This window comes from Triticum aestivum, chromosome 7D, assembly GCF_018294505.1.
Source record: "Triticum aestivum cultivar Chinese Spring chromosome 7D, IWGSC CS RefSeq v2.1, whole genome shotgun sequence".
Taxonomy (NCBI): Eukaryota; Viridiplantae; Streptophyta; class Magnoliopsida; order Poales; family Poaceae; genus Triticum; species Triticum aestivum.
In genome coordinates, this window is record NC_057814.1 from 172,949,233 (window position 1) to 172,976,962 (window position 27,730).

Here is a 27,730-nt window from a genome sequence, read left to right on the forward strand (position 1 = left end):
CCTTTTTTTTAAGTTCATCGAATCTAAAAAAAGTTCAACGAATTTGAAAAAACGTTCATCCTTCTTTTTTAAGAAAAGTTTATCGAATCTAAAAAAAGTTCAACGAATTTGAAAAAACGTTCATCAAATTTGAAACAAAGTTCATCGATTCTGAAAATAGTTCACCGATTTTGAAAAAAATTCATCAGTTTTGAAAAAATTATACAAACTTCAAAAAGAAGTTCACGAATTTAACCAAAAAGCCCATCAAATTTGAAAAAAGTTCATCGAAATTATAAAAAAAGTTCATCACATTTAAAAAAAAGTCCATCGAATTTAGAAAAAGATCACCGGTTTTTAAAAAAGTTCGCCGATTTCCTAAAAAACGTTCATCCAATTAGGAAAAATAATCGTTCATAAAATTCTGTGAACTTTTTGCATCTATTTAGAAAAAGAAAAAAGAAAAAAAAGAAAAAGAAAAAGAAAAAGAAGAAATAAAAAGAAAAAGGAATAAAGAACAGGAAAGAATAAAAGAATGAAGAAGCTGCAGAACTTCACAGATTGATGAACGGCTGAGGTGGTTACGCCGTTTTGATGTGAAGCCGGTCGGCGCGGGATCGAAATTCACCTGAGCGTGCCCTTTTTGCTGCAGCTCCTTACAAAAAGAAAAATGAAATGGGCTGGCCCATCGTGGAGGCGGGGGTGTGCGCCCTGTACTGATAAAGCTATAACGGGCGCTTAGAGCGCCGTTTAGGGAATGCCCCGAAGGAGGTCACATATTCGACCGAGAGCGAACAATGCAAAAAAAAAAAAAACGCAAGTGAGCAAAGCAGACCTACGCACCTTGTTGGGCCAGGCCGAGGTCGTGAATGCGTGAGCGCCAGCGACCACAAACGGCGCTAAACGCGCCTGTATAGGAGCTCTCTGCCACATGGCTGGGAATTTTGCCAAAAAAATAAGATAACCAGGAATTCTACGATCTTCCTCCTTTTTTTAGCTGGGAGTAGTAGTATGTTCCGAGTTTCCTGCAATTCTAAGATCTTTCTAACTCTCCTTCAAATCAAAAGAAAAGATCTTTCTAAGTATCAAACCATTCAATGCAATTGTCATGATTCGTGTCTTTTTACGGTGTGGGCTCGTGTGTGCAAATCCTATAGGATGCTCATTGCGTCCAAATGTACTTGGTTCGCATAGGGGAGCGTGCGAGGCGAGATGAAGATGGGCCAGCTCATTTAAGCCACTTGTACGTTCTACAAAATCCCGTCTTTGAAACCTTTAGACTACCCATAATGGGAATAACATAGGTAGTAACATCACACATATCTAGATAAAATAGATGATGTGGCAAGCAATAAATGAAGAAAGAGAGACATGTGGTAACATAGCTAGTTACTACTAGTATGAGTAACATCACACATATCAAGGCAAGATGAGTCTATAGTCTAATAAATGAAGTGTTGCATGTTACCACATATATGTTTTACTCCCCACTATAGGGGTAGTAACATAGAGTAGTAACATTGTGGCTAGTCTTATATTCCAGTCCATTTTTTAGCAGTTTTGCAAACCTTCTAGATGTTTAGGTCCGGCTTTTTCTATTTTTATCCGCTTTTCTAATGTTTCTTGAGTGGTTCTTGTCTTCTTTCAAAATATTTTAAAAAAAAAAATTTTAATTGATCAAAAATTCAATTTTTCTATTTTTTAAATATTGAGTATTTTCAAAAAATGAAAGCAATTTTCAACAAAAACCACTTGTAGTAAAAAATGTTCAAAATTATGAAAATATTCAGAAATTCAAAATAATGATAGCTTGTCCAAATAAATTGTTCAAATTATCAAATAATAATTCACAGTTTTCAAAAAAATAAACCTTGATGCTAGTAATCTTGTGAAATTGAATCTACTTGAATGTTTGATATTTTGTTGTGTTGCAATTCTCTGGTGGTGACGTGCGAACATCGACTTCATATCACTTCACTTTAAGGGCCTAGAGGAGAGCATAGTGTGATTAGTTTGTTCATCGGCAGGTGGCTGGAATAACATAAATTACCATATCCTAAGCTTATGAACTATTGCATGAGAGGTAGTTTGGACCCCGAAGTTTATGACTATAGTTAGATGTTATCTTAACTATTCTCTTGCATTTGTGGATGCTTGCACAGAGATTAAGATCATGAGTACGTTCTTTTACTCAAGTGAGAACAATGCGTTGTTATAGGTTTCACCGCACAACAGATTATCAAAATAATGAATAGTGACTCAATGGATCTTGATGGAAGTGTTGGGGAACGTAGTATTTCAAAAAAAAATCCCTACGATCACGCAAGATCTATCTAGGAGAAGCATAGCAACGAGCGGGGAGAGCGTGTCCACGTACTCTCGTAGACCGAAAGCGGAAGCGTTTAGTAATGCGGTTGATGTAGTCGAACGTCATCGTGATCCAACCGATCCAAGTACCGAAAGTACAGCACCTCCGCGTTCAGCACACGTTCAGCTCGATGACGTCTCTCGAGCTCTTGATCAAGTTGAGGCCGAGGGAGAGTTTCGTCAGCACGACGGCGTGGTGACGGTGATGATGAAGTTACCGGCACAGGGCTTCGCCTAAGCACTACGACGATATGACCGAGGGGTGTAACTGTGGAGGGGGGCACCGCACACAGCTAAGAGAAACTTGTGTGTCCTTTGGGGTGCCCCTCTCCCGCGTATATAAAGGAGGGGAGGAGGAGGAGGAGGCCGGCCAAGGGGGGCGCGCGCCATGGGGAGTCCAACAAGGATTCCCAATCCTAGTTGGAGTCCCCTTCCATCCAAGAGAGGGAGAAAGAGGGAAGGAGGAAGAGGGGAGAAGGAAAGAGGGGGCGCCGCCACTCCCTAGTCCAATTCGGACTGGCCATGGGGGGGGCGCGGCCTCCCTTGTGGCCCTCCTCTCCTTTCCACTAAGGTCCATGAAGGCCCATGAACTTCCGAGGGTGTCCGGTAACCCCCGGTACTCCGAAACTTATCCGAAACGACCCGAACCATTCCGGTGTCCGAATGTAACCTTCCAATATATGAATCTTTATGTCTCGATCATTTCGAGACTCCTCGTCATGTCCGTGATCTCATCCGGGACTCCGAACAAACTTCGGTCATCAAATCACATAACTCATAATACAAATCACCATCGAACGTTAAGCGTGCGGACCCTACGGGTTCGAGAACTATGTAGACATGACTGAGACACATCTCCGGTCAATAACCAATAGCGTAACTTGGATGCTCATATTGGCTCCTACATATTCTACGAAGATCTTTATCGGTCAAACCGCATAACAACATACGTTGTTCCCTTTGTCATCGGTATGTTACTTGCCCGAGATTCGATCGTCGGTATCATTATACCTAGTTCAATCTCGTTACCGGCAAGTCTCTTTACTTGTTCCGTAATGCATCATCCCGCGACTAAGTCATTAGTCACATTGCTTGCAAGGCTTATAGTGATGAGCATTACCGAGAGGGCCCAGAGATACCTCTCTAATACACGTAGTGACAAATCCTAATCTTGATCTATGCCAATTCAATAAATACCACCGGAGACACCTGTAGAGCATCTTTATAATCACCCAATTATGTTGTGACGTTTGATAGCACACAAGGTGTCGGAGTAATGGGCCACGGGTAGCCTAACCCGAGCCCCTGAGCATTTCAAGACAATGGGCCGGCTGCGCCCCTCAAGCGTCTAGAATGAAGCGCCGCCTTCTGACGACCGGCTGGCTCGAGCGGCCGGCTGCCAGAAGACAGCCAAGCACCAGAAGAAGGCACCAAGACGGGCCGACTCCTAGCAGGCGGCCTCTAGAGAGGCCGGCTCCTAGCAGGCGGCCCGCGATGCCCTCAAAGTCTACGCCCCCATTAAGAAGACAAGATAGGATGTGGCTACAGTGTGGCCCATCACCCCCATATCCAGGGCACGGCGTGGCCACAGTGCCCCGTACAGGCGGGGATTTCCGCACGGCGCGGCACTGTTGCTACTCCACCCCTGACGTCACCCCTGTCAGGCGGAGCCCTACTCCCACGACGTCCTGTCGGTACGGCCTGCAGGCGGCGGGCCCTATCGGGCAGCGAGAGACCGGAGGGCGGAGGAGCTTGACCAGTCGGACCCAAGGGAGGCCGGCCTCTAGCACGCGGTCCGCTCCTCCCTCGGAGTTCGCGCGCCATTAACCAGACGAGACACGGTGTGGCTACAGTGATCTCCCACCAGACGGCGGGACTGTAGCCACGCCCCCCGACCAAGCATGCGTCATTAACCTTGCGGCTACAGTAACAAGCCGCCGACCTGACCCGCAAGCGACGGAGGCGGCTTGTCGGCTCCGCACAGGACCAGTCGGCGGGGCCCACCAGGCGGCGGGCCCCAGCAGCCGGCGGAGAAGCCGGCGACCAGAGACACTGACATCCGGGACCAACACCCGGCCAGATTACCATTGTACCCCTGGGGGTAAGCCTATATAAACCCCCAGGGCACCCATGCAAAGGGTTCCCAACCTGTTAGACCTAGACTCATACATAGAGAGAGGAGAGAGCTAGCCCTTCTTTCTCCTACCTCTAGCATACAGCTCAAGGAGCACCATTGTACTCACTAGTGCCTTAGTGATCATGCGGAGACCCCGCAGAGCAGGACTAGGGGTGTTATCTCCTAGGAGAGCCTCGAACCTGGGTAAAGTACGCCGGCGTTCGTGTCTATGCCTCATCCCGCTTCCGGGCACCGGCGACATTCTACTCGCTCCCACCATGATAAGCCATCCCTTGGTATATGTCGCACCCAACCCCCGACATTTGGCGCCCACCGTGGGGCGAGGTGCACCGTCGTCCGGAGACCTGCTCTGGACGGGAACCTTGTTCCTTCCTGGTGAGCGCAGCCAGCCCAGCATGCCAAACGGCATATGCGCCGACGCGCTGCACGGCGCGGAGGTCGCCTGCGCGGCGAGCTGCCTCGCCGATCTTGTTGGCGAGATTCACCTATCCGACGAGCCCGCATCTGACGCGGACACAGATGGCCTCGAGAGCCGCCTCGTCAGCCTCCTCGACCAGCTCCATGTCGTCAGTGAGCCTGCTGTGGACTTGGAGTCGGTTGGTTCTACCAACCCGATGCTTGTCGACTCTGACACGGCGTCACTCGACGCGTTCCCCACCAACGTGGTGGTCTACGATGAGCCGCTTCCTCGCGAGGACAGCGGCGGAAGCACCGTCACAGAGGTGCTTGTCATCAGCCATGGCGAGCGCTCGGGTGGGGACGGTGCTCAAGACCCGCTCGAGGCGGCGTTGCAAGACCTGACTGCGCCCATCCCAGAAGACGCCGACGCCGAGACGCTGGAAGCACGCCGCGTCCAGCTCGTCGAGAGTGCCAAGAAGCTAGCCAGCATGAGACGCCTTTCGAAGGCTTACCAGCACGAGATGGACCGCGCCGTTGGCGGCACGCCGGCTCCTGGTGGGCCTAGCCGCATCGGGACGGTCCAGCAGCGCGGCGCGGCCATTGCCAGCATGTTCAGGGCAGATCGCCCTGTCTACGCCACGCCCGCGGAGAATATACGAGCTGCCCAGGCGGCAATGCAGATGAGCTGGACAAGCTCGAGGGCGACGAGCGTCGCCACATGACGGAGCGCGTCCAGCGGCTCATTGACGCGGCTGCCGAGCAGCAAGAGGCCGGCTGCCGTACTGAAGCGCCCAACCGGCGGAACGACGACCCGGCTCCTTGCCGAGATCAAGGCGCGACATCCCGGACGCCGACTGGTGGCGTTCGCGATAGAAGAGACAAGGAGCCGGCTGCCAGCCGCAGCCGGACTCGCGTCACCATCGAGCGCGACCAAGACGGCCGCCCAAGAGTAGTGGAACGACGGGACGAGTGTCCGCCTCCCCCTCCCCCCGCAGGGAGATGCGCGCTTCCCCGCCGCCTGTTGACCACCCCACACTCGGCGACCGCCTTGGCCGCCGGGAAGGAGTCAGAGAGAACGATGCCCGCCACTGGATCGACCGCCTCAACCGATCCCTAGCGTTAGAAGAAGAAGACGCATTGGGTCCGCCTTGTTTTGGCCCCCGCATCCGAGATGAGCCCTTCCCCAAAGGGTTCACGCTCCCAAGAGATACGCCCAAGTACACTGGCTCCGTGAAGCCGGAAGACTGGCTGGTCAACTACTCCACGGCCATCAGCATAGCATACGGCAACAAGCGAGTTGTCGTGAAGTATGTTCCGCTCATGCTCCAGGGCACAGCCCGGACATGGCTGAACAGCCCGAAGCCCCGCAGCATCAACAGCTGGGTAGATTTCACCGAAGCCTTCATTCGCAACTTCACCAACACGTACAAGCGGCCGCCCAAGCCTCGCCAGCTCTCCTTGTGCGTCCAAGGCCCCAACGAATCAACTCGCGACTACCTCACGCGTTGGGCCGAGCTGCGCAACTCTTGCGAGGGTGTCCACGAGGTGCAGGCCATCGAGTACTTCACTGCCGGGTGCCGAGAAGGCACCCTCCTCAAGCACTGTCTTCTCTGCGACGAGCCGGTGACCCTCGACGAACTGCTGATCATAGCAGACAAGTACGCCACGGCCGACTCCTCCATGAAGGCGGAGATCCATGTTGACGCATCTGGCAAAGTAGCTCCTCAAGCTCCTCGAACTCCGGCTAGTGACACCAGTCGGCGTCAGCAATAGAATGACAACAAGTGCAAGGCCACGCAGCCGGCTTCCACAAGCCGGTAGGTGGCGACAGTTGAAGACCAGCAGCCGGAAGGGCAGCCTCCTCCCAAGCGTCAGAAGGGCGGCAAGCCCAACTGGTTGCCCACCTTCTCATACGAGCAGACTCTCGATGCACCCTGCAAGTTTCACAGCGGCACGAAGCCATCCAACCACACCACTCGGAAATGCCATTGGCTCACCAGGATCGCCAAGGGCGATGGACTCCTGCCTCCTCCGCCTGTCGGCCCGCCGCCTCCTCCTCCCCAGCAGCCGGCGGCTCGGCCAGTCGGAGCAATACAAGATGAATATCCCGAAGAGCATGGAGCTTATGTCGTGTTCACCAGCGTGGCCAACGATAAGCACAGCAGACGACAGCGGCAGCAAGAAGTACATGCAGTAGCATCAGAGACCCCGAGTTCATGCATTGGTCTGAGAAACCTATCAGTTGGAGCAGAGCTGACCACCCAGAGGTGATGCCCTCTCCTGGTTCTTATGCCTTGGTCTTGGATGCCACCTTTGCAACAGAGAGGCAGGCTGCTCGCTTCTCCCGAGTTCTGATAGATGGCGGCAGCAGCATCAACATCCTATACCGTGACACTATGGAGAAGTTGGGAATCAAGCAGAAACAGCTTCAGCCCAGTCGGGTTGTATTCCATGGCATAGTCCCTGGCCTTTTCTGCTCACCAATCGGCAAGATCCAGATAGATGTCCTCTTCGGAGACAAAGATCACTTCCGCCGACACTACTGGAATCCACTTATTTGCCGTCTGCCACCTCTTTGCCGTCTGCTGGCTGACGACAAAGAAGGTCTTTGCCGTCAGCCACAAGAAAACAGACGGCAAAGATGTGGCTGATGGCAAACGAAGTCTTTGCCATCAGCCAGTTCTTTGCCGTCCGCTGACTGACGGCAAAGAATCTTTGCCGTCCGCTAGCAGACGACAAAGAGGTGGGTGGGTGCAGTTATTGTTTAACCAACTCAAGCCCACCGGCCCCACCTATTTGCCGTCCGCAAGCGGACGGCAAAGAAACTTTGCCGACCGTTGGCAGACGACAAAGAGGCGGCTACGTTAACGGCCGTCCCGCCCCGTCTCTTCTCCCCACTCTGTCATTCGTCCCCACCACACCCGCGCCGCCGCCGCCGCCGACCCCGCCCACACCAGCCCGTGCTGCCGCCCCGCCGGCCGCCCCGCCGCCCCACACCACTCCTCTGTGGCGCCCCGACCTCCACCGCACCGCACCCTCGCCGCCTCTTCCGCATCGCCCCGCCCACACCAGCCCATGCCGCCGCCGCCGACCCCGTCCGGCGTAGCCGGCCTCCCCGCCGCCCCGCACCCCTCCCCAACCTCCATCGCGGCCCCGCCGCTCCTTCCACGTCGGCCAACCGCGCCGCGGCCGTCCAGTCCCCGTACCGCCGCGCCCGTCCCCGCCCCCGACCCCCGACCAACCGCCGCTACCGCTGCAGCCGCGGGTCGACCGCCCCCGAGGAGCGCCGCCCATCGCTGCCCCTCCCCTCCCCATCGCTGCGCCGCCTCGCTGCCGCCCCGTCGCCGCCCCCTCCCCGACCCGTCGCCGCCCCCCACGGTGAGCCCCTGCCATTTCTTTTCTGTTTTTTTGTTTTTCTTTTCTGTTTAGATAAGGTTTTTTAGTTTAAGTTTTTTCAGTTTAGAATTAATTAGTTTAGGTTATTTAGTTTAAATAGTTTAGGTTTAATTAGTTTAAATAGTTTAGTTTTAATTAGTTTAGGTTTTTAGTTTAGGTTTAGGTTAAGTAGAAGGGGGAAGAAGAAGAAGAAGAAGAAGAAGAAGAGGAGGAGGAGGAGGAGGAGAAAGAAGAAGAAGAAGACGGGGGATGAGAAGAAGTAGAAGAATGAGAAGAAGTAGAAGTAGTAGAAGAATGAGAAGACCCCCTGACCCCCTGACCCCCCAACCCCGACACCACACCCCGACACCCGACCCCGACTCCACCCCGACACCCGACCCCCTGACCCCGACACGACACCCCGACCCCCCGACCCCGAAACAGCACCCCGACCCCGACACGGCACCCCGACACCGACACGACACCCCGACCCCCGACACGACACCCCCGAGACCCCGACCCCGAGACCCCGACCCCGACACCCCGACCCCGAGCCTGACCCGACACCCCGACCCCGACACCGACACGGCACCCCGACCCCAACCCGACACCCCGACCCCGAGACGGCACCCGACCCCGACACGACACCCCGACCCCCGACACCTCCCGAAAAGGTGTTCTTTGGCCTTCCAGAAGCCGACGGGGTCATATATTTGTGAATTATTAGTTAGGTCATATATCTTTTGATTTTGTTATGAAAAACATCGTATATAATTGTGTTGATCGGGTAGTTTTAAATGTGCAGTTGTTTCATCGCTGCGAGGTTTGGTGTTCGACGACCTCGCCGTGCGTTTGACGAGCTCTGCCCCTTCGTTCGTGGGTGAGCACAAATGACATGTCCTCCTCCCCCATTAATTATTTGATCTATTCCGATGAAACTTGATAGCTAGCTATATATGTGTCTTGAATCATCAGTATGCGTAACCAATATGTGTCTCCCGTTCGAAAGCGTCATAGCTAGCTGTTTACCGTAGCCTACTTTGCCGGAGCCTTTTGCCGTCCGCCGTGGCAGACGGCAAAATAGCTGTTTCCTGTAGTGCGAGAGCCAGTCTGGTTTGAGGTGGTGGACCTTGAGAGCCCCTATCATGCGCTACTTGGCCAGCCTGCTCTGGCCAAGTTCATGGCGGTCCCCCACTATGCCTACCTCAAGATGAAGATGCCAAGCACCAAGGGAATCCTAACCATAGTCGGAGACTACAAGAAGTCGTCCGCCTGTGTGGCAGACAGCAGCCGGCTAGCCGAGTCCCTTGTGATTGTAGCAGAGAAGCGGCTCCTTGACCGGGTTGTGGCAATGGCAGGCAAGCAGACGGAAATGTCGCCAAACCCCAAGGAGTCGGAAGCTGAGGGCTCGTTCAAACCGGCAAAAGAAACAAAGAAGATACCCTTGGACCCGGAGCACCCGGAGAGGCACGCTGTCATAGGTCAAACCTTGACAGCAAATAGGAAGGCGAGCTCGTCGATTTCCTTCGTGAGAATCGAGACATCTTTGCATGGTCTCCTAAGGACATGCCGGGTGTTCCGATGGATTTCGCCGAGCACAAGCTACATGTCCGGCCTGATGCCAAGCCAGTCAGGCAGCCCTTGCGCTGCCTGTCAGAAGAGAAGAGAAGAGAAGAGTCGTTGGAGAAGAGATAGCCCGGCTTCTAGCAGCCGGCTTCATCATGGAGTTCTTCCCAGAATGGTTAGCCAAACCAGTCCTTGTACTGAAGAAGAATAAGCAGTGGCGCATGTGTATCGATTATACCAGCCTCAACAAAGCTTGCCCCAAAGATCCCTTTGCTTTGCCAAGAATAGACCAAGTGATAGACTCCACAGCCGGATGCGAGCTGTTGAGTTTTTTGGATGCATACTCAGGGTATCATCAGATCAAGCTGAACCCGGCCGACAGGTTGAAGACCGCCTTCATCACACCATTCGGAGCCTTCTGCTACCTGACCATGACGTTCGGCTTGAGGAATGTCGGCGCCACGTTTCAGCGTTGCATGCAGAAGTGTCTCCTCAAGCAACTCGGCAGAAACGCCCACGTCTATGTGGATGACATTGTGGTGAAGACGGAGAAGCGTGGCACGCTGCTAGAAGACCTCAAGGAAACCTTTGAAAACTTGCGCCGCTTTCAGATCAAGCTCAATCCGGAGAAATGCGTCTTTGGAGTACCAGCCGGCCAGCTTCTTGGCTTCCTGGTCTCAGAGCGCGGCATAGAGTGCAACCCTGTGAAGATCAAGGCCATCGAGAGGATGGAAGTACCCACCCGACTGCTGGACGTGCAAAAATTCACCGGCTGCTTGGCATCCATCAGCCGTTTCATCAGCCGGCCGGGCGAGAAGGCTCTTCCCCTATACCAGCTCATGAAGAAGACCACTTTTTTTGAGTGGAATGATAAGGCGAACGAAGCTTTTCTCCAGCTCAAGAAGATGTTGACCACTCCGCCTGTCCTGGCGGCTCCGGCTGCTAAGGAGCCCATGCTTCTCTACATCGCCACCACCAGCCGGGTGGTTAGTACAGTCATAGTAGTGGAGCGCAAGGAAGACGGCAAAGCACTACCAGTCCAGAGGCCGGTGTATTACCTGAGTGAAGTGTTGTCCGCGTCCAAGCAGAACTACCCCCACTATCAAAAGATGTGCTACGGCGTGCATTTCGCCGCCAAGAAGCTGAAGCCATACTTCCAAGAGCACCCAATCACTGTTGTCTGCACTGCTCCACTTGCCGAGATCATTGGAAGCAGAGATGCTTCGGGCCGAGTGGCCAAATGGGCCATAGATTTGGCCCCCTACACCATCTACTACCAGCCTCGCACCGCCATCAAGTCCCAAGCACTGGCCGACTTCCTCGTCGACTGGGCCGAGACCCAGTACCTGCCGCCAGCGCCGGACTCCACCCATTGGCGGATGCACTTTGATGGTTCCAAGATGCGCACCGGTTTGGGAGCCGGGATTGTCCTCACCTCTCCCAAAGGCGAGAAGCTCAGATATGTGCTGCAAATTCACTTTGCCGCCTCCAACAACGTAGCTGAATACGAAGCACTCATACACGGGCTCCGGCTTGCCAAGGAACTCGGCATTCGCCAGATCCTGTGCTATGGTGATTCCGACTTGGTGGTCCAGCAGTCGTGAGGCGACTGGGACGGCAAGGATGCAAATATGGCAAGCTACCGCTTCCCCATCCAGCAAATCAGTGGATACTTTGAAGGGTGCGAGTTCCTCCATGTGCCACGAAACGACAACGAGCAATCTGATGCTTTGGCACGGATTGGCTCCACCCGGCAAGCAATACCAGCCGGCGTCGCCCTGCAACGCCTCCTCAAACCGTCTGTCAAGCCGTCACCAGAATCAGACTCCATCTTCGTGTCGGCTCCCCCCCGAAGCAGTCGGATCCGACTTGGGGACCCCAGCAGCCAGCTTGGGGACTTCGGCAGGTGGCTTGGGGGCTGCAGCAGTCGCACCCGGCCCAGGGACTTCAGAGCCCGACCCGAGGACTGCAACAGTCGGCCCGGGGACTTCATCGATCCAGCAAGCGGCAGCCGACTCCAACCCGCCGCCTCCCAGCCCAACCGGCCTCATGCAAGTTGAAGTTCTGGCAGTCGAAGAAATAGCAGCACCTTCATGGGCGCAGCCCATCCTCAACTTTCTGGTGAACAAAGAGCTGCCGACTGATGAGATCTCGGCCCGACAAGTGCAACGTCGGGCAGCAGCATATACCATTGCCAACAGAGAACTTGTGAGGCATAGTGTCATTGGTGTGTACCAGCGCTGCGTGGAGCCGGAGAAAGGCCAAGCAATCCTCAAAGATATCCACCAAGGCGAGTGTGGTCACCACGCGGCTTCAAGATCACTTGTTGCCAAAGCTTTCCGCCATGGTTTTTTCTGGCCGACTGCTCTAGAAGATGCCAAAGACTTGGTCCAGAAATGTAAGGGGTGCCAGAAGTTTCGTTCCAAGCCGCATCTGCCGGCTTCTGGACTCAAGACTATCCCCATTGCCTGGCCCTTTGCCGTCTGGGGGCTGGACATGGTGGGACCATTCAAGACAGCACACGGCGGCATGACTCATCTGCTTGTCACCGTGGAAAAATTCACCAAGTGGATAGAAGCAAAGCCAATCAAGAAGTTGAACGGTCCGACTGCTGTGACTTTCATCGCTGACATCACCATTCGGTATGGCATACCACACAACATCATCACCGACAATGGCACAAACTTTGCCAAAGGTGCCTTGGCTCGTTTCTGCACGATGCAAGGCATCCGACTGGCCTTAGCGTCTGTTGCCCATCCGCAGTCAAACGGCCAGGTGGAGCGAGCAAACAGCCTCATTTTGTCCGGCATCAAGCCCCGACTGGTCGAGCCTCTGGAGCGTTCGGCCGGCTGTTGGCTTGATGAGCTGCCGGCCGTCCTCTGGAGCTTGCGCACAACCCCGAACAAGTCAACTGGCTTCACGCCTTTCTTCCTCGTCTACGGTGCCGAAGCCGTCATCCCAACAGACATAGAATTCGACTCCCCCCGAGTCACCATGTACACTGAGGAGGAGGCCAAAGAAGCACGAGAAGACGACGTCGATCTGTTGGAAGAGGGCCGACTGTTGGCACTCAGCCGGTCCACCATCTACCAGCAGAGTCTACGCCGATACTACAATCGGAAGGTCAAGCCAAGATCCTTCCAAGAGGGAGACCTTGTGCTCCGGCTGATCCAGCGAACAGCTGGCCAACACAAGCCCTCGGCACCTTGGGAAGGCCCCTTCATCATCAGTAAAGTTTTGGGCAACGACTCCTACTACCTGATCGACGCTCAGAAGCCCAGAGCACGCAAACGAGACGACTCCGGCAAGGAGACAGAGAGGCCGTGGAATGCAAACCTCCTTCAAAGATTTTACAGTTAATGCAGTATGTACCACGCTACCTTTTGTATTAAGTATGAAGACTCCGGGTCCCCCGAGAAGAGCTCGGGGCTACCCTCTTTTATCTATATGATAAGTATTATGCCTATGAATGTGTTATTTCATTATTCCGCATGGCACCGGGTTCGACCAGTCGGCCCGGGGGCTCGCCGGCTTGTACTATGTGGTGCTTCCTGCAGCCGGACAAGTAGTGTGTCGGCACCTAAACCTTCTCCTGCCAAAGCCGCAGCTCGCAGAGCGACTGTCCCGTAGGCAGGAGTTAAAGGCAGAAAAGGGTGCCCACATGAAAAATGGATAAGGACCCAAAGCATGTACATAGTTCAAGCCGGCCTCCCGCCTCATCGACCGGCTGCTGAGCAGCCGGCCGGCCGACTTCTACTTAACTTGCTAGCGCTCTAGTCGGTTAAGTACTTGCCCTCCCAAAGTAGCTAAGTACTTGACCCAGCCACAGTCCGTAGAGCAGCTATCTGGCTGGCAAGATGGCAGCTAAGGGAGGGCGGCAAAGGAAAAAAGCCAAGGAGCAGAAAGCAGGGGAAGTCGGAACTCGGCAAAAACACAACTTGTGTGGAAGAATATTTACATGTCAAAAGGCCCATTGGCCAGCATACAACAGAGTTTAAAATACACCCCGCGGGTGGAATTGTGCAAATTTAACAAAGTTTGTCGAGACTGATAAAGCAGGAAAAAGAAAGATAAGTCGGCGGCCTAGGGAGCGGCAAAGGGGTCCGGTTGGTTGGCGGAGTCGATGGTGCCGGTTGGTGGAGTGGACGACTGGTTAGTCTCCGCTTGGTCGCCTCCAGCAGCAGTCGGCGCGCTCGAGCGCGGCTCATTGTTCGAGGCGCGGTCAAGCTGAGGCTGGCTGTCCGCTCCGACCTCTGGCGCATCTTCTCCGCTTTCCTCGTCCTCCTCGTCTTCTCCCTCGTCGCTGGAGTCGATCACCTCGGCCGAGTCCTCGTCGTCCTCCGGGTTCAGCCCGAACCACTCCGGTGGCGCCTCGGCACCATTCTCAGCCAGCTCAGGGACGAAGATGCTGTTGTTGGTGGACTCGGCGATCGCCGCCGCCCGTTTGACAAGGTCACGCTCCACCGCCACCAGCTTCTCCTGGGCCTCCTGCCGGAACGTGGTCAACTGGGCTAGATTTAGCCCAGGATACCACGCCTTGACGAACTCCAAGGCCCGGCGCGCTCCAGCCCGGTCCGAGGAACCCTTCCAAGCCTCGAGTCGGCCGGCCGCCACCTCCAGCCAGTCGGCAGTTCGGCCGGGAGTGCGCGGAGCCGGCACGTCTAGCCAAAGGGCAGAGATCGCCTGGGCCCCGACATGCTGAAGACGATGCAGCATCCGATGAGCCGGCCGAAGGCGGGCCTGGATGCAGAGGAGCTGTTCGCTAAGGGTCCGGGGGGCGTCGACAGCGATCTGCACACCTTCCGCCCTCCGCTCTTCACGATAAGCCTCAATGGCCTGGTTGGCGGCGCCATAGTGGCTAGGGAAGAAGTCTGCTCTGGCAGAAAACAAAGAAGCCAGAAGCCAGAAGTAAGATGCTAGAAGCCGGCCTGATCAGCAGCTGGCCGCTCAAAGAAAGAAAAAAGAAGGAAGCTTACCGTCAACCATGTCTTCAATCCTGCCGAAGCCGGCAGTCAGCAACGCCTCCTTGTCGGCCCAGGCGGAGCGTTTGGTCTCGAACTCGGCGAGGAGATTGGACTCTTTCACCTCCGCCTCCTTCCGGGCCTTCTGGAGAAGCTCCGCCTGCTCCGCCAGTTGCTTGGCCAGTCGGTCGCGCTCCTGGGCCAACTCGCTACACTCTGTCTCCTTGGCACGCAATGCTGTGTTGGCTTCACCCAGCTGCTGCTACAAGACAGCATTGGCCTCTGCAAGAGTAGAGAAAGAAAAAGATGTCAACGATCAACAAAGAAGAAGTACAGTCGCCGGGGAGATCCGGCCGGACTGCTCAGCAGTCGGCCCGAATCTCGGGGACTACAGCCCGCGGGTGCGCTATCGCGCCCCCGCAGAGAAAGAAGTTATCAACAATCAGCAAAGAAGAAATGCAGTTGCCAGGGAGATCTGGCCCAGCTGCTCAGCAGTCGGCCCGAACCTCGGGGGCTACAGCCCGCGGGTGCGCTAGCGCGCCCCCGCAGAGAAAGAAAACGAAGACTTACTCCGGCTTTCCGACAAGTCGGCGGTCCGTTGGTCCAGCTCTCGGACATTGGAGTTAAAGGTGGCCGCACGAAGGTTATGATAATCCTACAATAAAGATATCAGACGAAGTTAGCACTCGGAGCTTGCCAATTAAAGTTCCGAGCCGCCTGCTCAGCAGCCGGCCCGAAACTCGGGGGCTACACCCAGTGGGTGCGCTGGCACGCCCCCATAGAGAAGTACAAGAACCAAGGACGAAGAAGTAAGAAACATACCCGAATGGCCGCTCGCGAATCCATGAACGCCCTGTTGCACTGCTGAAGAGCGGTGGCCTCAGCTCGGAGTTTGGCCTGGACGTCTAGGGCCGCTCGATTTAAGGCGCCCGTCCCGCCTCCACGCACCCATTCAGTGGGCGTGGCGCTGGATGCCTCGGCGTCCGGGGCCGACGAGCTCACGGTGCCGACTTCCAGCGGTCGTGGCGCCGAAGTCGCTTTCGCGCCTCGGCGGCGTGATGGTGTGTGGGCCTCAGGAGTCGGGCCCGTCGCCATCTCGCCTCCGGCTGGCTGCACCGACAGACCGGCCGGCCGGTTGTCCTGCGCTCCTCGAGACGGCGGTGGTGGAGGCACGTTCGCCTCCGGCATGGCGACATCGACGCCTTCCCTCTCCATGGTCGGATGCTCATCGCCGGCTCCCCCAGTTGGCGCCGTGAACTCTGGTGGTGGCGGCGCGGAGTTTAGGGGAATGACAAATAGTGGCGCCTGACGGCGCGCAGCTTCTTCAGCCAACTTCTTCGCCGCAGCATCAGCCTCAGCCTCCGCCAGCTTCTTCAGCGCGGCGGCCTCCGCCTTATCTGCCTCCGCCTTCTCCAGGCGGGCGGCTTCCTGCTCCTCGCGCACCTCCCGCGCGTTCCGTTTCTGCACCTCCCGGAGGTCGGCTGCAGGGTCGATTCGCCGGGTGGTGGTGGAGGTCTCCACCGACCCAATGATGGAGGCAGCGGCTGACTTCTCAAGAGAGAGCGGGGCCCTGAGTCAAGAAAAAATAAGGCAAGGAAGCTCAGATAGAATCGACAAAGAAGGAAAGAACAAGAAAAATACACTTACGCCGACACCATAGGAGGTGCATTCGGAAGTTTCTGGAACTTGGCCGCCTTCGCAGCGGCCTCCTTCCGCTTGGTCGCGGCGGTCGGGTTCTTGGTCTTCTTCGGCGCGCTACCGAACAAGACGGTGCCCTGTTTACTCTTGCGCGTGACGCCTCGAGCAGCAGGCTCGACGGAGGGCCCCGCGTCCGCCTTGTCGGCGCCTCGCGCATGGCGCGACTCGTCCTCTTCATCATCATCGTCGGCCAGGTCTTGAGGCCGCCTCCGTCTTCGGAGCCGCCTGCTCCATCGCCGCCGCCTATAGCGTCGTCCTCCAGGGCGGCCGCCCCCAAGTCGGGGTCGTCCACATCGCTCACCTCCCGGTCCGCCTGGTAGTTTCCATCCGGCCCCAAGATGGCGGCCATCGCCGGAGACATGTAGATCTGCGTCCAAAGGACCGACTACTCAAGACCAAGACCAATACCAAAATAAGTACTAAAGAGGAAAGAGTTGAGAAACTTACAGCAGGCGGCAGGTTGTCGCGGGAGTACGGCCGCTTGCCGAACCTCCAGGACCCTTCCGACAGCTTGAGGTCGGAGATCTCATTCACCATATGGGCGACTTCGGCAGTCGGCATGTCCCTCGTGCACATCCGGCTCGGGTCACAGTGCCCGCTCATCCGACAGATCAGATGAGGCCGGCCTTGGAGCGGGAGAACCCGGCGCTCGACGAAGGCGTCCAGCGGGTCGGATGCCCTGAGGCCTTCCGCCTCAGTCAGCACCCGGAGCCGGTTGACGGCGGCAGTGGAGTCGGCCGACATGGGCTTCGGCTTGTAGCCCCAGTTGGCCCGAGGCTCGGTCGGAGGGCCGGCTTCGTACGGCGGAAAGTTGATGAAGTCGATGGCCGGGTCGACGTTCTCCACGTAGAAATATGATTTCTGCCACAGTTTGACCAACTGTGACAGCTTGATGGCGGGGAAGGCGTTCTTCACCGACGGACGGCGCACCGCAACGAAGGCACCGCACTGGGCCGCCTTCTCCTTGGTGGAAGTGCCCAGTTTGGTGTAGAAGAATGCTCCCCACAACTCAATGGTGGGGAGGATGCTGAGATAGCCCTCGCACATCATGACGAAGGCGGACAACAGCGTCACGGTGTTGGGCGTCAGATGATGCGGCTGAAGATGGTAGAAATCGAGGAAGGAGCGGAAGAATCCACTTGCCGGCAGGCCAAAGCCGCGGAGGAAGTGCGAGCGGAAGATAACCCACTCGCCTCCTTGCGGCACCGGCGAAATCTCCTTCTCCGGCGGCACGCGCACCTTGACGAAGCCCGCGCCAGGCAGCCGCCGTGTGGCGCGAAGGAAGGCGAGATGCTCATCGATCGCGACCGAGCCATCCCCATTCCCTCTCCGCTCGCGCGCCATGGAGACCGAGCTTGACGGAGAGGTGGCGCGGCGGCGGGGGCAAGGGCTGCGGCTGGCGAGAGGCTCCGGGGCGAAGAGGGTCGACGGCGACGAGCTGCAGCGGCACCTCGGCGGAGCGTGGAGGTGCGGCGGCAGCAAGAGGAAGAGAAGGGCAAAAATGGCGAAGGGAGAGGAGGGCGCGCGTGCTCCGCCGCCCCCTCCTCCCCCTACTTATAGCCCTTGGGCTGCGAAGCCGAGGGGGCGGGGCATGGGATCGTGGGATTAACTGCGCCCACGCCCCCACAACCCTGCGATTATTGCACGAGTTACTGCGCGCAGTAACTCCGCACGGAATCGCAACCGTCTGCCTCGGCCGCGGCGGATCCGCCCGCGCGCCGAGGCCCGGTAGTGGCAGGCCCAGCCTGCTGTCGCATCCCATCGCGCGTGTGGGCTGGCAGGTTGGCCCGGCTGGCTGGCGCCATGTGGTGTGCTTATAGCGGGCGGCGGGCCTAGAGGCTTAGCAAGCACGCCACCAGGTTCCCGCCTTGGCGTTTCAAATTATCAGACGAAGCCGCCTGGTCACGGCCGACTCCCAGCAGACGGCACACTAGGAGACGGACAAAGTATTCAGCAAGAGCACTCGAAGAAGGAAACTGCTGAGGCTTCTCGGCTAATCAGCCGCGACACCTCACCAGCTTCGGGGACTACCGTCGGAGTAATGGGCCACGGGTAGCCTAACTCGAGCCCCTGAGCATTTCAAGACATTGGGCCGGCTGCGCCCCTCAAGCGTCCAGAATGAAGCGCCTCCTTCTAGCGACCGGCTGGCTCGAGCGGCCGGCTGCCAAAAGACGGCCAAGCACAAGAAGACGGCACCAAGACGGGCCGACTCCTAGCAATCGGCCTCCAGAGAGGCCGGTTCCTAGCAGGCGACCCGCGATGCCCTAAAAGTCTGCGCCCCCCATTAAGAAGACAAGACATGATGTGGCTACAGTGTAGCCCATCACCCCATATCCAGGGCACGGCGTGGCCACAGTGCCCCGTACAGGCGGGGATCTCCGCACGACGCGGCACTGTTGCCACTCCACCCCTGACGTCACCCCTGTCAGACGGAGCCCTGCTCCCACGACGGCCTGTCGGTACGGCCTGCAGGCGGCGGGCCCTACCGGGCAGCGAGAGACCGGAGGGCGGCGGAGCTTGACCACTCGGACCCAAGGGAGGCCGGCCTCTAGCAGGCAGCCCGCTCCTCCCTTGGAGTCCGTGCGCCATTAACCAGACGAGACACGGTGTGACTATAGTGATCTCCCACCAGACAGCAGGACTGTAGCCACGCCCCCCCGACCAAGCATGTGCCATTAACCTTACGGCTACAGTAACAAGCCGCCGACCAGACCCGCAAGCGGCGGAGGCGGCCTGTTGGCTCCGCACATGACCAGTCGGCGGGGCCCACCAGGCGGCGGGCCCCAGCGGCCGGCGGAGAAGCCGGCGACCAGAGACACTGACAGCCGGGACCAACACCCGGCCAGATTACCATTGTACCCCTGGGGGGTAGGCCTATATAAACCCCCAGGGCACCCATGCAAAGGGTTCCCAATCTGTTAGACCTAGACTCATACATAGAGAGAGGAGAGAGCTAGCCTTGCTTTCTCCTACCTCTAGCATACAGCTCAAGGAGCACCATTGTACTCACTAGTGCCTTAGTGATCATGCGGAGACCCCGCAGAGCAGGACTAGGGGTGTTATCTTCTAAGAGAGCCCCGAACCTGGGTAAAGTACGCCGGCGTTCGTGTCTACGCCTCATCCCGCTTCCGGGCACCGGCGACATTCTACTCGCTCCCACCATGATAAGCCATCCCTTGGCATATGTCGCACCCAACCCCCGACACAAGGTGTTCCTCCGGTATTCGGGAGTTGCATAATCTCATAGTTAGAGGAACATGTATAAGTCATGATGAAAGCAATAGCAATAAAACTAAATGATCATTTATGCTAAGCTAACGGATGGGTCTTGTCCATCACATCATTCTCTAATGATGTGATCCCATTCATCAAATTACAACACATGTCTATGGTCAGGAAACTTAACCATCTTTGATTAACTAGCTAGTCAAGTAGAGGCATACTAGGGACACTCTATTTTGTCTATGTATTCACAGATGTACTAAGTTTCCGGTTAATACAATTCTAGCATGAATAATAAACATTTATCATGATATAAGGAAATATAAATAACAACTTTATTATTGCCTCTAGGGCATATTTCCTTCAGTCTCCCACTTGCACTAGAGTCAATAATCTAGATTACATAGTAATGATTCTAACACCCATGGAGTCTTGGTGCTGATCATGTTTTACTCGTGAGAGAGGCTTAGTCAACGGGTCTGCAACATTCAGATCCGTATGTATTTTGCAAATCTCTATGTCTCCCTCCTTGACTTGATCGCGGATGGAATTGAAGCGTCTCTTGATGTGTTTGGTTCTCTTGTGAAATCTGGATTCCTTCGCCAAGGCAATTGCTCCAGTATTGTCACAAAAGATTTTTATTGGACCCGATGCACTAGGTATGACACCTAGATCGGATATGAACTCCTTCATCCAGACTCCTTCATTTGCTGCTTCCGAAGCAGCTATGTACTCCGCTTCACAGGTAGATCCCGCCACGACGCTTTGCTTGGAACTGCACCAACTGACAGCTCCACCATTCAATATAAATATATATCCGGTTTGTGACTTAGAGTCATTCGGATCAGGGTCAAAACTTGCGTCGACGTAACCATTTACGACGAGCTCTTTGTCACCTCCATAAACGAGAAACATATCCTTAGTCCTTTTCAGGTATTTCAGGATGTTCTTGACCGTTGTCCAGTGATCCACTCTTGGATTACTTCGGTGCCTCCCTGCTAAACTAATAGCAAGGCACACATCAGGTCTGGTACACAACATTACATACATGATAGAACCTATGGCTGAGGCATAGGGAATGACTTTCATTCTCTCTCTATCTTCTGCAGTGGTCGGGCATTGAGTCTGACTCAACTTCACACCTTGTAACACAGGCAAGAACCCTTTCTTCGACTGATCCATTTTGAACTTCTTCAAAACTTTATCAAGGTATGTGCTTTGTGAAAGTCCAATTAAGCGTCTTGATCTATCTCTATAGATCTTGATGCCCAATATATAAGCAGCTTCACCGAGGTCTTTCATTGAAGAATTCTTATTCAAATATCCTTTATGCTTTCCAGAAATTTAGTATCATTTCTGATCAACAATATGTCATCTACATATAATATAAGAAATGCTACACAGCTCCCACTCACTTTCTTGTAAAATACAGGATTCTCCAAAAGTCTGTACAAAACCATATGCTTTGATCATACTATCAAAGCGTATATTCCAACTCCGAGAGGCTTGCACCAGTCCATAACTGGATCGCTGGAGCTTGCACCCTTTGTTAGCACCTTTTGGATCGACAAAACCTTCTGGTTGCATCATATACAACTCTTCTTTCAGATATCCATTAAGGAACGCACTTTTGACATCCATTTGCCAAATTTCATAATCATAAAATGCGGCAATTGCTAACATGATTCGGGCAGACTTAAGCATCGCTATGGGTGAGAAGGTCTCATCGTAGTCAACTCCTTGAACTTGTCAAAAACCTTTCGCAACAAGTCGAGCTTTGTAGACAGTAATATTACCGTCAGCGTCAGTCTTCTTCTTGAAGATCCATTTATTCTCTATGGCTTGCCGATCATCGGGCAAGTCAACCAAAGTCCACACTTTGTTCTCATACATGGATCCCATCTTAGATTTCATGACCTCAAGCCATTTCGCGGAATCTGGGCTCATCATCACTTTCTCATAGTTCGTAGGTTTGTCATGGTCAAGTAACATGACCTCCAGAACAGGATTACCGTACCACTCTGGTGCGGATCTTACTCCAGTTAACCTACGAGGTTCAGTAGTAACTTGATCAGACGCTTCATGATCATCATCATTAGCTTCCTCACTAATTGGTGTAGGAATCACTAGAACTGATTTCTGTGATGAACTACTTTCCAATAAGGGAGCATGTATAATTACCTCATCAAGTTCTACTTTCCTCCCACTCACTTCTTTCGAGAGAAACTCCTTCTCTAGAAAGGATCCATTCTTAGCAATGAATATCTTGCCTTCGGACCTGCGATAGAAGGTGTACCCAACAGTCTCCTTTGGGTATCCTATGAAGACACATTTCTCCGATTTGGGTTCGAGCTTATCAGGTTGAAGATTTTTCACATAAGCATCGCAGCCCCAAACTTTAAGAAATGACAACTTGGGTTTCTTGCCAAACCACAATTCATATGGTGTCGTCTCAACGGATTTAGATGGTGTCCTATTTAACATGAATGCAGCCATCTCTAAAGCATAACCCCAAAACGATAGCGGTAAATCAGTAAGAGACATCATAGATCGCACCATATCTAATAAAGTATGATTACGACGTTCGGACGCACCATTACCCTGTGGTGTTCTAGGTGGCGTAAGTTGTGAAACTATTCCACGTTGTTTCAAATGAAGACCAAACTCGTAACTCAAATATTCACCTCCACGATTAGATCGTAGAAACTTTATTTTCTTGTTACAATGATTTTCCACTTCACTCTGAAATTCTTTGAACTTTTCAAATGTTTCATAATTATGTTTCATCAAGTAGATATACCCATATCTGCTCAAATCATCTGTGAAGGTCAGAAAATAACGATACCCGCCGCGAGCCTCAACACTCATCGGACCACATACATCAGTATGTATTATTTTCAACAAGTCTGTTGCTCGCTCCATTGTTCCGGAGAACGGATTCTTAGTCATCTTGCCCATGAGACATGGTTCGCTAGCATCAAATGATTCATAATCAAGTGTTTCCAGAAGCCCATCAGCATGGAGTTTCTTCATGCGTTTTACACCAATATGACCTGAACAACAGTGCCACAAATAAGTTGCACTATCATTATTAAACTTATATCTTTTGGCTTCAATACTATGAATATGTGTATCAGTACTATCGAGATTCAATAAAAATAGACCACTCATCAAGGGTGCATGACCATAAAAGATATTACTCATATAAATAGGACAACCATTATTCTCTGATTTAAATGAATAACCGTTTCGCATCAAACAAGATACAGATATAATGTTCATGCTTAACGCCGGCACCAAATAACAATTATTCAGGTCTAAAACTAATCCCGAAGGTAGATGTAGAGGTAGCGTGCTGAAAGTGATCACATCGACTTTGGAACCATTTCCCACGCGCATTGTCACCGTGTCCTTAGCCAATCTTCGCTTAATCTGTAGCCCCTGTTTCGAGTTGCAAATATGAGCAACAGAACCAGTATCAAATACCCAGGCGCTACTACCAGCATTAGTAAGGTACACATCAATAACATGTATATCAAATATACCTTTCATTTTGCCATCCTTCTTATCCGCCAAATACTTGGGGCAGTTCCGCTTCCAGTGACCAGTCCCTTTGCAGTAGAAGCACTCAGTTTCAGGCTTAGGTCTAGACTTGGGCTTCTTCACTTGAGGAGCAACTTGCTTGCCGTTCTTCTTGAAGTTGCCCTTCTTCCCTTTGCCTTTTTTCTTGAAACTAGTGGTCTTGTTAACCATCAACACTTGATGCTCCTTCTTGATTTCTACCTCCGCAGCCTTTAGCATCGTGAAGAGCTCGGGAATTGTCTTATCCATTCCTTGCATATTATAGTTCATCACGAAGCTTTTGTAGCTTGGTGGCAGTGATTGAAGAACTCTGTCAATGACACTATCAACAAGAAGATTAACTCCCGGTTGAGTCAACTGATCGTGCTACCCAGACATTCTGAGTATATGTTCACTGACAGAACTATTCTCCTCCATTTTGCAGCTATAGAACTTATTAGAGACTTCATATCTCTCAATCCGGGCATTTGCTTGAAATATTAACTTCAACTCCTGGAACATCTCATATGCTCCATGACGTTCAAAACGACGTTGAAGTCCCGGTTCTAAGCTGTAAAGCATGGCACACTGAACTATCGAGTAGTCATCAGCTTTGCTCCGCCAGACATTCATAACGTCTGGAGTTGCTCCTGCAGCGGGTTTGGCACCTAGCGGTGCTTCCAGGACGTATTTCTTCTGTGCAGCAATGAGGATAATCGTCAAGTTACGGACCCAGTCCGTGTAGTTGCTACCATCATCTTAAAAGTTAGCTTTCTCTAGGAACGCATTAAAATTCAAAGGAACAGTAGCACGGGCCATTGACCTAAAACAACATAGACATGCAAAATACTATCAGGTACTAAGTTCATGATAAATTAAAGTTCAATTAATCATATTACTTAAGAACTCCCACTTAGATAGACATCCCTCTAGTCATCCAAATGATCACATGATCCATATCAACTAAACCATGTCTGATCATCACGTGAGATGAAGTAGTTTTCAACGGTGGACATCACTATGTTGATCATATCTACTATATGATTCACGCTGGACCTATCGGTCTCAGTGTTCCGAGGCCATATCTACATATGCTAGGCTCGTCAAGTTTAACCCGAGTATTCTGCGTGTGCAAAACTGGCTTGCACCCGTTGTATGTGAACATAGAGCTTATCACACCCGATCATCACGTGGTGTCTCGGCACGACGAACTGTAGCAACGGTGCATACTCATGGAGAACACTTGTACCTTGAAATTTAGCGAGAGATCATCTTATAATGCTACCGCCGTACTAAGCAAAATAAGATGCATAAAGGATAAACATCACATGCAATCAAAATAAGTGATATGATATGGCCATCATCATCTTGTGCCTTTGATCTCCATCTGCAAAGCACCGTCATGATCACCATCGTCACCGGCTTGACACCTTGATCTCCATCGTAGTATCATTGTCGTCTCGCCAACTATTGCTTCTACAACTATCGCTACCGCTTAGTGATAAAGTAAAGCAATTACATGGTGATTGCATTTCATACAATAAAGCGACAACCATAAAGCTCTTGCCAGTTGCCGATAACTTTTACAAAACATGATCATCTCATACAACAATTTATATATCATCACGTCTTGACCATATCACATCACAGCAAGCCCTGCAAAAACAAGTTAGACGTCCTCTACTTTGTTGTTGCAAGTTTTACGTGGCTGCTACGGGCTTCTAGAAAGAACCGTTCTTACCTACGCATCAAAACCACAATGATTTTTTGTCAAGTTTGTTGTTTTAACCTTTAACAAGGACCGGGCGTAGTCAAACTCGATTCAACTAAAGTTGGAGAAACAAACACCCACTAGCCACCTGTGTGCGAAGCACGTCGGTAGAACCAGTCTCATGAACGCGGTCATGTAATGTCGGTCTGGTCTGCTTCATCCAACAATGCTGCCGAATCAAAGTAAGACGTTGCTGGTAAGCAGTATGACTATTATCGCCCACAACTCATTGTGTTCTACTCGTGCATATAACATCTACGCATAGACCTGGCTCGGATGCCACTGTTGGGGAACGTAGTATTTCAAAAAAATCCCTACGATCACGCAAGATCTATCTAGGAGAAGCATAGCAACGAGCGGGGAGATGTGTCCACGTACCCTCATAGACCAAAAGCGGAAGCGTTTAGTAATGCGGTTGATGTAGTCGAACGTCTTCGCGATCCAACCAATCCAAGTACCGAACGTACGGCACCTCCGCGTTCAGCACACGTTCAGCTCGATGACGTCCCTCAAGCTCTTGATCTAGTTGAGGCCGAGGGAGAGTTTCGTCAACATGACGGCGTGGTGACGGTGATGATGAAGTTATCGACACAGGGCTTCGCCAAAGCACTACGATGATATGACCGAGGTGTGTAACTGTGGAGGGGGGCACCGCACACGGCTAAGAGAAACTTGTGTGTCCTTTGGGGTGCCCCCCTCCCACGTATATAAAGGAGGGGAGGAGGAGGAGTTCGGCCAAGGGGGGCGCGCGCCATGGGGAGTCCAACTAGGATTCCCGATCCTAGGTGGAGTCCCCTTCCATCCAAGAGAGGGAGAAGGAGGGAAGGAGGAAGAGGGGGCGCCGCCCCCCTCCCTAGTCCAATTTGGACTGGCCATGGGGGGGGGCTCCCTTGTGGCCCTCCTCTCCTTTTCCACTAAGGCCCATGAAGGCCCATGAACTTCCGGGGGGGGGGGGTCCGGTAACCCCCGGTACTCCGAAACTTATCCGAAACGACCCGAACCATTCCGGTGCCCGAATGTAACCTTCCAATATATGAATCTTTATGTCTCGACCATTTCGAGACTCCTCGTCATGTCCGTGATCTCATCCGGGACTCCAAACAAACTTCGGTCATCAAATCACATAACTCATAATACAAATCGTCATTGAACGTTAAGCGTGCGGACCCTACGGGTTCGAGAACTATGTACACATGACCGAGACACATCTCCCGTCAATAACCAATAGCGGAACCTGGATGCTCATATTGGCTCCTACATATTCTATGACGATCTTTATCGTTCAAATCGCATAACAACATACGTTGTTCCCTTTGTCATCGGTATGTTACTTGCCCGAGATTCCATCATCGGTATCATTATACCTAGTTCAATCTCGTTACCGGCAAGTCTCTTTACTCGTTTCGTAATGCATCATCCCGCGACTAACTCATTAGTCACATTGCTTGCAAGGCTTATAGTGATGAGCATTACCGAGAAGGCCCAGAGATACCTCTCCGATACACGGAGTGACAAATCCTAAACTCGATCTATGCCAACTCAACAAATACCATCGGAGACACCTGTAGAGCATCTTTATAATCACCCAGTTACGTTGTGATGTTTGATAGCACACAAGGTGTTCCTCCGGTATTCGGGAGTTGCATAATCTCATAGTTAGAGGAACATGTATAAGTCATGATGAAAGCAATAGCAATAAAACTAAACGATCATTTATGCTAAGCTAACGAATGGGTCTTGTCCATCACATCATTCTGTAATGATGTGATCCCGTTCATCATATGACAACACATGTCTATGGTCAGGAAACTTAACCATCTTTGATTAACGAGCTAGTCAAGTAGAGGCATACTAGGGACACTCTATTTTGTCTATGTATTCACAGATGTACTAAGTTTCCGGTTAATACAATTCTAGCATGAATAATAAACATTTATCATGATATAAGGAAATATAAATAACAACTTTATTATTGCCTCTAGGGCATATTTCCTTCAGGAAGCAACTTGGTGAAACTCCCGTGTGTCCTCGAGAATGAATTGACCATACAAATAAAACCACCTGCTTGTCCTTATCACAATTAAGGATTGGGCCACTTTGTTGCACTGTTGCAATTTTGTCATTATTTTACTTTCTTGTAATTACTTTTGCTTTCAAACAAACCATCAAACACCTTTTGCGGCTTTGGAGTGAACTTTTGCTAGTTTTCATCAACCAATTCCTTCTGCTCCTCGTCGGATTCGACTCTCACTTATCAAAATAGCTATGATGGATCCCCTACACTTGTGGGATACCACTCACCAGGACATGGATGTAGGCCTCGGGTGGCCGACCGATTCTCCCATAACTCTGGCGGCAACAAGACACCAATTTTTTCTGCCTCTCCCATAGGTGGATAGGTTTCTCCCTCTAGTTCATGATGTTCATGGCCCCTGGAGGGCGCGAGCGTCCTTCAAGATTGGATACTCTCTTTGGCGGGGTTTTTCTGTAATTTCTCTGTGTGTTGTTTTTGAGTTGTTTCACCATTTTATAGATTATCGAAGATTCTTAACTCCGACGAATATATATTTTTAGGGTGGTTTAGAAACTTCTTGAGTAAGGCTTCGACCGAAGGGCAGCGCAAACCATCTTACACAACCACCACACGGGGAGGGGGTGGCCGTGTGGAACCCTTTGGCCCATCTTTTGGCTGGT